Below are 12,612 nucleotides of genomic sequence, written 5' to 3' on the forward strand. Positions count from 1 at the left end.
TGGTATGTTGCATCTCTGCCTTGATGTCCTGATGAATCGTGAGCCCACCAAGCTAAGAATATCTCGCCTCGGTGTTTCCAGTCGAGATCAAGATCAGAGTCCATGTCTACTTGAGAAACTCTTGCAGCTAAATCTGCCTGATGGTTGTGCTGCTGTTCCTCAGTAGCTTTGCTCTTAGGAATGTGAGCATCAATGTGTCTCACCTTCACTGGAATTCTCGATCAGCAATGTCTTGCCACAGTTCAGCTGCCCAAATGGGTTTTCCTTTCCTCTGCCAGCCATTCTTTTCCCAGTTCTTTAGCCAACCCCATAGAGCATTGGCTACCATCCATGAGTCGGTGTAGAGACAAAACTTTGGCCATCTCTCGCGTTCAGCTACGTCAAGAGCTAGCTGGACAGCTTTTACCTCTGCAAACTGACTGGATTCTCCTTCTCCATCCTTCGCCTCTGCAACTCGGCGTGTTGGACTCCACACTGCAGACTTCCACCTTCGCTTGTTCCCGACGAGACGACAGGAACCGTCTGTGAACAAAGCATATTTCTTTTCATCCTCAGAAAGGTCATTGTAAGGAGGAGCTTCCTCAGCACGAGTTACTCTCTCCTCTGGAGGTTTAGTACAGTTGGTATCTTCAGGCCAACTTGAGATCACCTCCACCAGACCAGGTCTTTCAAGATTTCCCATTCGAGCTCTCTGTGTTATCAGAGCCATTCACTTAGACCAGGTGGAATCTGTAGCATGATGTGGTGTGGAACCCTTGCCTTTGAACATCCAATTCAAAACTGGCAATCTGGGAGCTAAGAGAAGTTGTGATTCAGTTCCAATTACTTCAGAAGCTGCTTTCACTCCTTCATAGGCAGCTAGAATTTCTTTCTCTGTTGGAGTGTAATTAGCCTCTGAACCTCCGTAACCTCGACTCCAGAAGCCAAGAGGTCGTCCACGTGTCTCACCTGGAGCTTTTTGCCACAAGCACCAGGTTGGACCATTGTCACTTGCAGCCGTGTACAAAGTGTTCTTAATGTCTGGACCATCTCGGACAGGTCCCAGACCCACTGCTTGAACTACCTCTTGTTTTATCTGGTCAAAGGCTGCTTGTTGTTCAGGTCCCCAGTGGAAACTGTTCCTCTTTCAAGTCACATCATACAGAGGTTTCACAATCTGACTGTATCCAGGAATGTTCAGTCTCCAAAAATCCCACTATCCCCAAGAAATGTAGAGTTTCTTGCTTGCTCGTGGGATTTGCCATGGTAGAGATTCTATTTACCACATCCTCTGGAATGTGTCGGCATCCATCCTGCCACTGCACTCGCAGAAACTGGATCTCTGTGGTAGGACCTTTCACCTTGTCTCTCTTGATGGTGAAACCTGCATTCAGAAGAATGTCAATGATTTTGTTACCTTTCTCGAAGACTTCCTCAGCAGTTTTTAGCCCATATCATCGATGAACTAGATGTGTTCTGGAGCACCACCTTCCTCCATCATGGATCACCGCATGACAGATGCTTGAGCTGTGGATCCAGCCCATGGGCAATCTGTTGAAAGTGTACTGGATTCCTCTCCAGGTGAAAGCAAACTGAGGCCTGCATTCCTCTACTATGGGAATAGAGAAAAATGCATTAGCAACGTCTATGGTAGCATACCATTTGGCCTCTTTGGATTCCAGCTCATACTGGAGTTCCATCATGTCTGGTACTGCTGCACTCATAGGCGGAGTTACTTCATTCAGAGCTCGGTAGTCCACTGTCAGACGCCAGTCTCCATTCGGCTTTCGCACAGGCCACACTGGACTGTTGAAAGGTGAATGAGTTTTGCTGATGACTTTCTGACTCTCCAAATGACGAATCAGATTCTGAATGGGCAACAAAGAGTCACGGTTGGTTCTGTATTGTCTGTGATGCACAGTCTGAGAAGCAACCGGCAACTTAATGTCCTGAATCTTGTGTTGTCCCACAACTGCAGATTCATCAGAAAGCTCAGGTCTAGCAGACAGCTTCAGCTTTTGTCCATCAGTTTCTACAGAAGCTACTCCAAAAGCCCATTTGTAACCTCTAGGGTCTTTGAAACGCCCTTCTCTCAGAAAATCAATTCCCAAAATACAAGGTGCTTCCTCCACTGTTTACCAGTTAAACTTATATTAACCTCCACCTTACTCTTGAGATCCACCAGTGACTCCCAGAATAGTTATAGACTCTGATCCCTGATAATTTGATGGCAATATGGTGCACTGAGCTCCTGTGTCAACCGAGGCCCTGTACTTCCGAAATTGTGAAGTGCCAGGCCACTGGATGTACACATCCCAATAGATTCTATTATCTCTATTACCCCTCTCCTCCCCCTGGTGGGAGGCAGGGCACCCCTAGTTATGGGGAACATGTCCACAGGTGCAACGAGCACACTGTGCAGTGTTAGAACTGGAGCCACTGTTGGAGCTGTCATCGTTGTCCTGGGGAACTGTAGAAGTAACAGCTACCCTTCTGGTATTGCTACCTCGGGTTCTGCCACTTTGCAGTTCCCTCAGTCTCCTGAAAAGATTAGAAGTTGGTTGACCATCCCATCTGTTCATGTTCTCACCAAACTGATCACGCAGAGTTATCCAAATAGTCCTACGTGATTGCCTTGGTGGTCTGTTTTGGTTTGGCCTGTTTTGGAATGACCTCCTTGGAGGATGTCTGTTCCTCACACATGAAACTTGTATCCACCTGGAAGAAGAATTGGAATTATCTCTTTGTGCCAATTGGGATATGGTATTTTTTAATTCATCCTTCAGCTCTTTCATGCAATTCTCCAGTTTTCCAGACAGAGTTTCAATGGCTGAAACCAAAGAAACACGTGTCATGCTATCATCCAATTGTCTCATTTGATCAGTGAATTGGCCACAATTCTGCTTGCCAGAATATTTGCATAATTGAAAGGAGCAAGCTTGATGAGCTTTTTAGCAAGACCAGTTCCTACAGGAATTTCATCAGGATTCAGAGTTTCATGTTCACCATAGAGTATCTCTCTAACAGAAAATTCTCTCAGATGCTTAATTCCCTCATCTATGGTAGTCCAGGGCTTAGGATTCAATGGAAGGTCATCTTGGGAAGGGTATCTCATGAGAACTGCCATTAAAAGGCGTATCCACAGATTAACCTTACCGAGAGCCTTGCCTAGATGTCTATCTATTCCATTATCCTTCGAGAGAGTTCCTAGCTGAGCTGCTGACTTGTCTCCAGCCATTAGAGCTGGAGCACCTGTATCATAACATCTACCAAGCCAAGCTAGAACTGGCTCCTTATCTGCTCTGATGTAATCCTTACGCACATTTCTCAGCTCTTCGCGGGGCGAAGAACATTCAGAAATATCTTCTTCTTCTTCCTTTGCCTCCTCTTCCTCAACTTGTGGTCCAAATAACCTTTCTGTCACTCTCTCAAGGATGCCTTTAAGCTGAGACGCACCACCACTAGCTGCTGTCTACCAAGAGCTGCATCTCGATCCTCTGATGATCTCTAGAACTCAGCTGTATTTTTAAGACAAATTTTCTCTCCCTCCCCAGCAGAAGTACCTTGCTGTCCTCCCCCATCAGCTCCTGGATCAGCTTTGGCCTTTCCACTCCTTGTTATTAAAACTGCTACTTGCTTAACTGGAGCTGTGTTTGAATTTACAGCTGCCTTATCAGAACCTGATAGGCTTTGAGACAGATTAGCTGCTCTGAAGGACACTTCCACTCCTGCCATGGAAGAAAGAGGAAATGACTTTGCCTCGTTAATGGTGGCAGTTAATGACGTGGGAGCCGCCATGTTTGGAGCTGTTGCAGCCCCTGGCTGCTTGGCAGAATCAGCAACAGTGCCGTTCAAAGCTGCCTTTCCAATAGACTTTTTAGCTTTATCTTTAACTGATACAGATTCTCCACTGTCCTCATCACTAGAAGTCTCTGGAACAGAGCCAGAGTGGTGCTTCTTTGTTTTTGATCTACGCTTTATAATGAAACATGCCTTAGAAACTTTTTTCTCCCGGTACAGTGCTACTAACAAATACACATTAATTATCACTGATAGCAGGATTACACACATTGAGAAAATCAGCTTTGGATCCCAGCCATCACTTAAAATTACTTTTTCACCTACTGGAATCTTAAACTCCCTTATCTCAATTGGGAGAGTGCTTGAGGTCGCATTTCTGTATCTTCTAAGCTAAAAGAATGCCAGGCACCGATCATATAGAAGCTGAATCTTGTACTTAAACCATAAATATAATTTTTGCATTATATATTTACCTATTTGATCGATAATCCAACCCAGACAATATTTGTAGATCAGAACCCCAAAAACTGAGAAGAACAGATGGTCTAAAAGCCAAAACACCTTCATATTTGCTCGTCCGAGAAGCGGAGGCTCAGGGGTGACCTTATTGCTCTCTACAACTACCTGAAAGGAGGTTGTAGCCAGGTGGGGGGGTCTCTTCTCCCAGGCAACCAGCACCAGAACAAGGGGACACAGTCTCAAGCTGCTCCAGGGGAAGTTTAGGTTGGAGGTGAGGAGAAATTCATCACAGAGAGTAATTGGCCATTGGAATGTGCTGCTCAGGGAGGTAGTGGAGTCACCATCCCTAGAGGTGTTAAAAAAAAAGATTGGATGTGGAACATGAAGCCAAGGTTTAGTTGTTATGAAGTGTTAGATGTTAGGTAATAGGTTGGACATGATATCTCTCAGGTCTTTTCCAGCCTGGTTGATTATGTGATTGTATGAGAGGGGCACTGTTCCTGCTGCTGCATTGTGGTCAGAGTGAATTGGCCACGCTGTAGGTCTTAAACTTACTTTGGGAGTGACTATAGATTTACTCACTGCTGAATGCCACCATCAGAAAAAAAATCACCTTATGCCATCCAGACTAATAAGAGCTGACCTTGAACAGCCACTCAGCCCAGTTTCATACACACACATTTAACCCAGTTGACACACTGGATGGATGGGATCCTGGATGCCATCCAGAGGGACAGTTTGAGACATATTTTGAGAAGTAGACCTGTGCCAACCTCATGAAGCTCAAAAAGCCCAAATACAAGGTCCTATACCTGGGTCAGGGTAATACCAAGCACAAATACAGGCTAGACAAGGAGTGGCTTAAGAGCAGTCTTGAGGAGAAGGACTTGGGGGTGTCAGTTGATTTAAAGCTCAACATGAGCCAGCAGTGGTCACTGAGAGCAGCTGTGTCCTGGGCTACAGCAGAATAAGGAGTATCAGGATGTGGGAGGTGATTCTGCACCTCTACTCTGTGCTGGTGAGACCCCACCTGGAGTACTGTGTCCAATTCTGGGGCCCCCAGTACAAGAAGGACATGGAACTGTAGGAGCAGGTCTGGAGGAGGCTACAAAGGTGATCAGGGGGCTGGAGCACTTTCCCTGTGGGGACAGGCTGAGAGAGTTGGAGCTGTTCAGCCTGAAGAAGAGGAGGCTCCAGGGTGATTTTGTAGCAGCCTTCTGGCACACGAGGGAGGCTACAAGAAATCTGGGAAGGGACTTTTTACAAGAGTTTGTAGTGATAGGATGAGGAGCAATGGCTTTGAGCTCAAAGAAGGTAGATTTATACTGGATGAGGGTGGCAAAACACTGGAACAGGTTGCCCAGGGAGTTCATGGATGCTCTCTCTGGAAGTGTTCAGGGACAGGGTGGATGAGGCCTTAAGCAAGCTGGTCTAGTGGAAAGTGTCCCTGGCCATGGAAGAGGGGTTGGATGTAAATGATCTTTAAGGTCCCTTCCACCCAAACCATTCCAGGATTCTGTGGTAAGTCTACCTGCACACATGCTTATGCTTAAGCACACAACTCAAAACCAGCATTGTGTGGAACTCCGCATCCCAGGGCTGCACTGCTGAGCCATGTGGGCTGGGGCTGTTGAAGGACCAGAAAGGTTGAGACATGCCACCCTGGCAGGGCACCCAGCCTGCCCGGTGTGAGCTGTGGGTGAGAGCCCTGCCTTTTTGCTGTGAAGACTTCTATGCCTGCAGAAGTGTTGTTTTTTTTCCACCCCAAGCGAGATCAGATGGGTTGTAATAGTGAAGTAGTCAGAGAGGGGGGTGCGTGGCAAGCCCTGAGCTGTAAGTGGGGAGCTAGAGCGATGCAAAGAGCTCATTCCCAGAGCTCACACTTTCAACTCCGTGATATGAGCTGATCAAATTTGTTAAATTCTTTGACAGTTTAAAAAAAAAAAAAAAGGACTTTATTTAGGTACTGGAGTTTTTATTAAAACCTTTATAGTCTATTTTGTTTCTCTCAGAACTTGATTGAGTGTGTCAAAGACCAAGTTTCTGTCTCCTTTTCCTCCTTCCTTTCCCAGGATTAGGCTGTTGCTCTGCCATGGTGCTCCTGCATGTTGACAGAGGACTGGCCAAGCACTCAGCAAGCATTCAGGAATCTTCATACACACAGACACACAGAGCAGGCTTGGGGCACCCACCACTGCTGGGCCCTGACTCTCTGTTGTGCTACCCCAGCCAGCACAGGGTGTGCTCAAGAGGGGTGGCTGCAGGGCCTGAGCTCAGCCCTCCGAGGTGCCTGTTTGTGGAAGTCCAGCATTGCCAGGGCACCAGGCTCCCAGTTAGCCTCTGGGTAAGCTTGTTCTTTTGTGTTGGTTACAGCTGGAGAGGAGCAAGGCTGACCTGTGGAAGAGAAAGGCTGACCCACCATACCCAGCTCTGATGAGGTGCAGCGAGGACTCCCTGGCTGCCTCCCTGCCTACTGAATGAAGCATCTCAGAGACTGCTGCTTGATGGCCTCAGGAAGCAGAGGTGAGAGCAAGTGATTTAATGTTAAGATGAGGGAAGTGGGAAGCTACTCACCCACTTGGGTGTAAAATCTGTTTCCAAACCCAAAATGCTTGCTGTGCTCTGAAGTGCTTGGTGGCTGTCAGGATCTGACCCAGTTCTCCATTCAGCCAGGCCAGCTGGTTCTGGGAAACTCCACCTCTTTTCAAGGCAAATACAGCACCAGCTCAATTAATCAGGCTCCATACAGTGCAAGCACTGAAAGCCAAAAAGTCCTCTGTGACATTCATCTCGGTCTTCATTCCTGGGGAAAAAAAAACCCCACCACAGAGGCGCACAAACCCCTCCTAATGAATATCAGACGGTGTGAGCAAGTGGCTCTGAAGCAAAGTTTTTTCTGCTCCTAAACTGTACTTCAAGTCATTACAAGCTTTGCTTGCCAACCTTACAGTAGCTGAAGCAGTATGTACAGCCTGTGATACGCAGACTGGAGTAAAACCTTCTTCATGACATTTTGTTGTATGGGAAAGCTTGAGATTTTGGAAGACGCTCGGATAACACAATATGGAAAGCATGCTATCTTAACATTTCCTACGCCGACTTGGAATGCCTTCTGTTTGGAGAAGATCCACTGGCAAGGGAGGGAAGGTCTGAACAGTCAATTTAGGTTTTTTTCCTTTTTATTTTTTTTTCTTTTAAATGTATTCTGTATGCATATACTGTGGTTATTTTGAGATTTTTGCCTTCTGGAATGATTACTGTCTGATACCAGATAGAAAAGTCATTATGCATAAAACATAGGTGTACAACAAGTTCGGTGGCTTGGCGGAGCTGGAGATGGAACCAGTTAAGTTTCATTAAGAGGTGTGGACCTTGTTTGTCTTTAACACCTGATTCCACACCCTCAAAGCTGTTACATTAAAGGCAGCTGCAGAGGCTGGTTTAGATCTCCAAAGAAAGTACCTAGACACTCTAAGAAAGGAGCAACAGGTAGTTGCTGTCCCTGGATCATATCATATCCTTGTGTCTCAGTTCCTTCTGTGGTTATGTCCTTCCATGTCCAGCCTAGATGCACTTGCCATAGTTTTGGGGGGAAGTTGGAGTCATAACCTCCTCGTAGGTTAGACCAACATCAGTCCTGGCTGGGCTGGACCCACAGTTCTGGCAGCATAACTTGGCCCAAGGGGAAGGGCAATGCCACCCATCCCTGTTTGAGTGTGCAGGGCCACCTCATTGTCTTCTTGTACAGCTGTGTTGTGAAACAGGTTCTTCCAAACGGCTTACAGCTCTCAGGGGAGTGTGGGCAGGAGGGATGTTATCAAAACTTATAAGAGTACTTTGTCCATCATACCTGTATTAGCTGAATGTCTCAAGGTGGTTGTGAGTGGTGGGATGATTGATGTGGTTGATGGGAAAAATTGGCTAACTAGTCTGCATTGATGGAGAAGGAGGAAAGACATGCAGGAGGAATGGCAGCAGTCATGCTGTGTGGAGTAGTAATAGCAGAAAGGGCAACGATGGCTGTAAGGGAGGAGCCACAGTGGCTGGATGAACCTGCTCATCTACAGCCTTGAAAGAACGAGCCATGGAGCAGGAAAGTGGATGCTCCCCCAACTAAGGGCACCTCATTGCAGCCCATGGTGCCTGTCTGCACAGAGCAAAGACATAATAATAATCACAATATAATTCCTTCCTGTACCCCCTTGAAGGAAATGCAACAGAGAGAATGTAGTTGCTAAATTCGGCAGAGAACACCCTGCATACCCAAAGCTTCTGCTTTCTGCTCTTGCTGCCCTGCTCAGGGCACAGCTTTGAGGTGGAGCAGGACCTGCTGAACATGTGCCCACCCTCAGGACCTGCTGCAGGGGAAGACAGGGAGCCTGGCTAGCCCTTCATCACGCTGTAAATGGGGCTTGGGTGATGGACTGGGTGCAGCAAGGCCGGCACAGGGCTTTATCCAATACCCGGCTCTGATGCTGCTGAGCTGTAGCTGCAGCAGCCTGATCCAGCTCTCTGGGCAACACATCAAAAACGTGGGATGCTCAGCTCTGCTGCAGCTTCATGCAGCCCTTAGTCACAGCCTGCGTAGGAAGTGGAGGCAGAGAGCTGCTGGCATGGCCTCCTTTCCGCTGGAAGCACAGCTGGCACTGCCCTTTGGCTGCTGTTGTCGCTGGTCAAAAAGGCATTTGCTTACCATGCTGTCATTATCTGCTGTCTGTTATTGCATTGTTGGGGACATCTGTGTGACAGGTCACCCCCTCGTGCTGGGAAGCGCCCATCATGGGTGGGGAAATTGTTGATGAACTCCTGGCTCACACCCAGCTGTTTGTGAGCAGTATGAGGCTATGACCTAGCAAGAGCAGCAACTTTTCCTCCTCTCCTCTCTCCTCTTGGAGGATGCAGCTGTGCAGGTGCCAAAGTATCTGCTGATGCCTGCTCAACTCTGGGCTCTCCTGTATGCTGTGCACTATGAAGCCAGTAACCTCCATACTGTGTGCAGGCAGGTAGAGAAAGGCAATCCAAAAAGAGCACGTGAGCAGAAGGGGTGAAAAGAGAGCCACTTGATTATTTAATTCTTGGGGTGGCGGGGAGGCTGGAATTGCTGCAAGAGAGAACAACTTAGGAATCCTTTTTTGTTTGGTTGCTGGAGTGTTTTTTTTGCCCTGGCACTCTTTCCCATGGCTTGATTGTCTTGTGTGCATCCTCATGAAAGCTTTTCTTGTGGAGTATTTCAGTGTTGCTTTCCCATGTAGGGTCTGCAGCATCTAACAGTGTGGGTAATCTCACATTACAGCCTTGCTCTTCAGCAGGGACAGCAGCTCAAGTCTCTACAGATTTTCTGGACATTCATAGGAATTTGGTACAACTGAGATTCCTCTGCAGCACTAGATACTGCTGAAATCAGCCATTACATTGCAGTAGTACCAGAGAAGACTGGGAAGTAAACAGTGCAGTTGTGTAAATCTTGCCTCCTTAAGAAACTGGGCTGGGGAAAGAAAAAAAAAAATAATCTGTTAACAACATGCTGTTGAGTATGGAGGTTGTTTCATCTCCCTCAGCCCCAGCAGGGCTTGCTCACACAGTGCTTTGAGTGGCCTCATTCTTTTATTAGGCTCTGATCCTTCAAGCACTGTCCTAATCATAGAATCATAGAACCATAGAATGGTTTGGGTTGGAAGGGACCTTAAAGATCATCTGGTTCCAACCCCATGCCATGGGCAGGGACACCTTATACTAAACCAGGTTCCTCAACCCTGTCCAACCTGGCCTCGAACACCTCCAGGGAGAGGGTATCCAGAACCTCCCTGGGCAGCCTGTTCAAGTGTTTCACCACCTTCACTGTAAAGAATTTACTCCTAATATCCAGTCTAAATCCACTCTCTTCCTTTAGTAAGTGCCTTGGAAGCTGCAGGGCTCTTGCAGGGCAAAAATGAAGTGCATGGGTAGAGCTGGTGAGGCCAGTACATGGTGGAGGGACACAGCCTGCACTCCTGAATCTGGATGAGGCTTCCCAAAGTGCTACTGCTGGGTGGCTGAGCATGTCAAAATGCTCTTTCCAGCCGCAGGTGCTGCCGACTTGGCCCAGGCAAAGGCTGCAGCACAGGACACCCTTCTGCAAGGTGGCACAATGTGTCCGTCATGGGTGGCAAGGGCAGGGTCCCATTGCAGAGGATGCTGGGAGTGCTGCTGGTGCCAGTGTCCTGGGGCTGGCTGAGGTTTCTGCTGGCTCTCAGGCCAGGGGACGTTGTGCTCGTGCCCAGAATGATGTGCCAGGAAGGAAATCTTTGGGAACTGTCGCCTTGGTGTGAGCTGATGTGGAAAATGAGGGACCCATGGCACGTGTTGAACACCAGCTTTGCTTGTGAAGGGGGGAACTCAAAGTTTAGCAGAACATTCCTCATCCCAGGAAAACACTTTGCTTCAGAATGTTCTCTCAGGAAGGTCTCAGATACTTTAAGTGCTGGCCTGTGAAATCCAACAAAACCCTGTCTCTTGAGCCTCCACTGCTCATTACCTTGGGCTTCAAAGAATGTGTTAGGTTGGAAGGGACTTTTAAAGGTCATCTAGTCCATCCCCCCCTTCAGTAGGCAGGCTTGCTCAGAGCCCCTTGAATGTCTTCTGGGATGGAGCCTCCACCACTTCTCTGGGCAACCTGTTCCAGCCTTACACCACCTAATGTCTGTGCTCCCAGCAGGACCTGAGAAGCCTGAGCCACTTTAGTGCCAGACAGGCTCGACCTGTGAAATCCAAGGAAACCCTGTCTCCTGAGCCTCCTCTGCTGCTCCTCTCCTCTGCATGGGCATGGCCAAGTGCTGCTGGCAGTCGTGGTGGCTGCTCAGTGCCGAGCGCTGCCGCCAGCCAGAAACAGGCAGGCAAAGAGCCACGCCAAGGAAAAGGGAAACATCTTCCTCCGTATTTAATCAATACCAACAGACGTATTAACAACCACATGCCAACACGTGCAATTATTTGTAACCCACCAGTAAACACGCTCCTTAGGCCAAATCTGGTGGTCTCCTGCAGAGGCAAGGAGGCAGGAGTATGTATGGGAGAGCACCATCCCCCCTGGGCACATGGATGGGCTGGGCCCAGGGTGCTGCCAGCACAAGGAGTGCTGGAGCTCCACGGGCAAGATGCCTTCCCAGGCTGCTGCACCTGGGTGACAAGGGCCCAAATGTTCCTGCAGTGACCACCACTTCTGCTCTGGGCCTCAAATGCTTTTGTCTTTGTGCAAACTTTGCACAAAAAGCTAGAGCTTCATCTTAGACAGCTGCTTGTGGCTGGTGATGCTGCAGCTTCATGTTATGTAGTACTATGGGCTAGAAGATAAAGTGGTGTCTAACCCATGCTCAGGCCCTGTTACAGGCTCTGGCAGTAGTAGGACAGCTTGTGCTAGGAATGGTGTGAGCCAGTGGTTTGTATCCAGCCATGCACAGGCATAGAAAGGGGGAAGCACTCCTGGAGATGGTCCAGGGAAGACCTGCAGGAAGGCTGCTGCTGGTAGGTGATTGAAAGCACAGCTGGGACTTCAGGTTGTGCAGGCTGGGGTGGTAGTACTGTTGTGGTAATGGTTTAAGAATGAAGTGAATCTCAGTCCCCCTTATCCATGTGAACTGCATCTCTAGCAAGTGAAGTGCAGGACAAAGCCAGTGCTAAGCTTCTCATTTCTCCTCTGCAATTGGCTGCAGTGAGGGGATGTCTGAGAAGAGGCAAAACCAAACCTGGGGGATTCTCTACTGGCTAAAGCCCCCTGGGTGAATGTGCTGCCAATGAGAGTGCACAGGCAGGAAGCAGTGGCAACACAACCAGTTTAGGTGTGGATTGGTAAGAGAGATGCTGCCTCCCTTTTCCTGGGGATACCCTGCCTGGGGGACACCAGAGCTGGGGCACAGACTGCCTTCCCTGTTTCCACTCTGGGTGTCAGCTCAAAGACCATTCTTTCGCTGCAATATTTACAAATCTATCTGCCTCTGAAATCTGCCCAAGTTTCTCAGTGAGACAGGGATAGCATTACAGAGCTGCCTGCACACATGTTATACATTGCCCCAGCAATAATTCCTTCCTCCACTTATGCCGTGTGTTTAGTGCATTCTTTCAGTATGATAATCATAAACATGCTTTACCAAAAAAAGGACTAACAAGGTCAAAACAAAACATAGAAGCTGGCCAGATAGTGGGAAGAGGCTGCTGCAGCCCCTGAAGATGGGACTGCTGCATCCTGACAGTAGGCAGTGAGAGCAGAACGCTGTGGGCATAGGGAGGTGACAGCAGCCAGCCCTGCTCCCTCCCTGCTGGGCAAACCATTGGGACTGGTATGGGCAAAGGGGAAAGGAAGGCTAAAACAGGACAGAAATAATAGGAAGCAGGTTGAAA

Source organism: Dryobates pubescens, chromosome 2 (genome assembly GCF_014839835.1).
Source record: "Dryobates pubescens isolate bDryPub1 chromosome 2, bDryPub1.pri, whole genome shotgun sequence".
Taxonomy (NCBI): domain Eukaryota; kingdom Metazoa; phylum Chordata; class Aves; order Piciformes; family Picidae; genus Dryobates; species Dryobates pubescens.